We start from the raw sequence: 3,142 nt of genomic DNA, 5'->3' as shown, positions 1-3,142 counted from the left end.
TTTAGTTCTCCCATGAGAGAAGGAGGCAGAGAGAGAGAGAGAGAGAGAGAGAGAGAGAGAGACAGACAGAGAGACAGAGGGACAGAGGATGAGAGAGGCAACCTCAACAGGGTCTTCATGACATGATGTATCCTCAACCTCAGCCAGGATCGTAGACCTACACATGCCCACTCAGTGTGCACAGTGAGATCTTGGGACACGAACCCAGGACCTTCCAATATGGCTTCAACATCACAGTGTTGTATTACCACGAGTCACTGCATTGGTCAGTAACAACTTTCAAAGGATTAAGGCTCACTGTATTTTGGTCATATGTATTACAGCTTCTCCCCTCTCCCTCCAGTTTGCTATTTACTTTTAGTTTTATGTTTGTTTCTTTTTCTTTGCAGAAAATTTAAATTTCATGGAGTTGCATATATCAATCTTCTGTGATTTCTTTGTTTTGATGTTTCCTCATACCAAAATTAAATAACTATGAATCTATATTTTCTTCTTAAAGTTATTTTTATTTAGCTATTTAATCCATATGGAGTTCATTTTTGTGTTTGCTGTAATTAGTCAAGCCAGCTTTCTTCCCCCCCCACCCCAGGAAGTTAGCCAAATACACTCGCACCATTTTATTTTCCAGTGAACACTGCCTCAATCATGAATTTGTGTCTGAAGCTTTCATTTTCAGTCTTGTTAACTACTTGAAAATTTGATTAGTCTTGACACCTTAGTTAATTAAGCATTTTTTTTTTGCTTTATTTTTTTTTATTTTATCTGAGAGAGACAGTTACCTTCAATAAGTTCTTCATTCTGCATAACCCACCCTCATCTCAGCTGGTCTGAACCTCTGGCATGTGTGTCTCACTGGGATATAAACCCAGGGTCTTTCCCACGTGAGTCGAGTTCATTACTGCTGTGCACTGTAGTTCTGAAAGCTAAGAGAATACCTTGCCCTACTGCTGCAGTAGTTCATGGGAGAATGCTCCCAACAGGGAATTCATAGCCCTACATTGTTTGCTCACAGCCTGGTAGTAGACAATAAATGGGCAATAGACGATGAGTGAATTGAGAATATTAGGAGACACTTTTTTAAAAATTCAGCTTCAGTTTACATTGAGAGGTGGGTTTTACTTTCTTTCAATTAGCAATAATCGCGCCTCGGATAAACCTCATTGGCTACGATACTGCCACTGCGCAAAGCTGGTTTTACTTTCTTGCAAGAGAGTAATCCCGTACACTGGGAAGGGAGAAACTGAGACAGGACAGAAGGGAAAGGCATGAAACAGAGAATTAGGAATGTTTGAGATATTGATTTGAAAGACTTGAAACAAGTTCAGAAACCACCTTAAAAAGGATATACCTGGGGCTAAAAGATGACATAGTTAGTAGTTATGTCACTGGACTCCCATATAGCCGACTGCTGTTCCATGACCCTGTGGCTTGAAACACACTGGGCATGTATGCATGGGTGCCCAAGATCCCACGAGGTAAATGGAGAAGAAGGGATTTCTGTGTTGCCATCCCCACTAGGGGTTGATTTCTCACTTTCCCTTTCACTGTCTCTCTTTCTCCCGTGAGCGCATCTGCCCAAAGGAAAAAAAATCTTAAAAAAGTTATTTAAAAACATTTAAAAATATACTGGGGTCAGTGAGGTGGCCTGGTCAAGGCAGCTAGATCCCACATGGCCTATTAAGGGGTTCAAGTTCTGACCTGAAGCTTGAAAGAGGAGAGTCCCACATTGTCCTCCACAGCCCCCCCCCCCACTTTCTCTCTCTTTTGCTTTGTCTCACTCGAGCAAGCATGTGCCCTATTGGCAAGCTTAAAAAACAAAAAGAAAATATACTGTAGGTCCGATAAAGATGATAAAGTTGAGAGGTTTTTTTTTTTTCTCATGCAGTTTTATACAGAAAATAGTACAGTGGGCCTCACAAACCCATCACTTCTCCACCTCAATCCATTCCACCCTTTCCCCACGCCTGATTACTTTGAAGCAAATCCTATCACTCTACCACTTCAACTGCAAATATTTTAGTGTTTGTAAAAGATAAAAACTCTACAACAAACTGTATTCACAAGATACAGGTTGAGTTTGAATTTGCTATCTTCCTAACTCAATGTCCCAAGGAAGCAAGCTCTCACTGATCAAAGTGGCAAAGCGCCAAGAACCTCCAACCTGGCTCTAGGGGTTCTATCTGGATCTCAGTCCTCCATTTCCTGTCTGTGAGTCCCCAGCAAACCTCTTCACTTATCAAATCTACATCTCAATTTGCTCATTAGTAAAAGGATACACAGTGGCTGTCATCCGTTTCAGTATTATCATCAGAAGGAAGTAACATGTTTAAAAAGGTCTCAAATAGCCTAGTACTAGCTTCCAGTCTGATACGCCTTTGAAAATGCCCCAGGGCAGATCATCTCAAGGCGATACATCCTCTTTGTTTAGTCCTGTTGGTGTTCTTATTAAAGTTCCTCTTCCTGAAAAACACATCATGCTGGTACGTAAACAAAAACAACAGCAGCAAACTTCCGGGTTATAGATGTCCTTACTCATAAATAATTCTGAATATGAAGAGAACAATGTTTCCTTTTGCTTCTTTCACCGTCCCCCCTTCCCATTCTTTTACCTCGACTTTCTTTTAGTTCTAACAGCGCTGGAGACTGATTACTTTTTGGTGCATCCCAACTATCAGGATCCTGCCTAGTGCAAAGGGAAATTTCAGAAGTTAATTTAGTGACCTTTTGACGAAGGGACCATCCGACAACTAACAGCGTAAGGAGTTTTGCTTCTTCCCCTGCAAACAGTTTCAACAACCACAGAAAAGAACGCAGTGAGAAATTCTGATGGCTGAACTCTCTCTGCATCCTTTGGGGCAGATTACCCATCTCCCTATAGGGGGAACTCTAAAGAGATGTTTTCCTGAAAGGGGCCAGCTGGGCGGTGTCTTTCCGAACGCCCTGGTTTCTATTCTTAGATCTGGAGACAGGCGGCTTTCTTTTTTTTCTCTCCCTAGTTCCTGGGCTGAAGGAACCTAGTTCGGCGGGCCCGGGCACGGTGGCGAGCGGGCCGCACTGCGCTCCTCCCTGCGGCCGCAGGGCCAGGGCCTGGGGACCTGGCCGCGTCCGCTGAGTCCGTTCCTTCCTGCGCGGTTCCCGGCAG

General features: G+C 43.2%; 1 non-coding gene across 1 annotated transcript; it reads right to left on the bottom strand.

Annotated features, from left to right (window-relative positions):
- Positions 1–1,047: 1,047 nt before the first annotated feature.
- Positions 1,048–1,190, bottom strand: LOC114006313 (U4 spliceosomal RNA). Its single transcript, XR_003548048.1, has one exon. It is a non-coding gene; the product is annotated as a U4 spliceosomal RNA (small nuclear RNA).
- Positions 1,191–3,142: the final 1,952 nt, after the last annotated feature.

This window comes from Tupaia chinensis, unplaced genomic scaffold (assembly GCF_000334495.1).
Source record: "Tupaia chinensis unplaced genomic scaffold, TupChi_1.0 Scaffold146971_1, whole genome shotgun sequence".
Classification (NCBI taxonomy): domain Eukaryota; kingdom Metazoa; phylum Chordata; class Mammalia; order Scandentia; family Tupaiidae; genus Tupaia; species Tupaia belangeri.
This window is presented reverse-complemented; position numbering and strand designations above follow the sequence as displayed.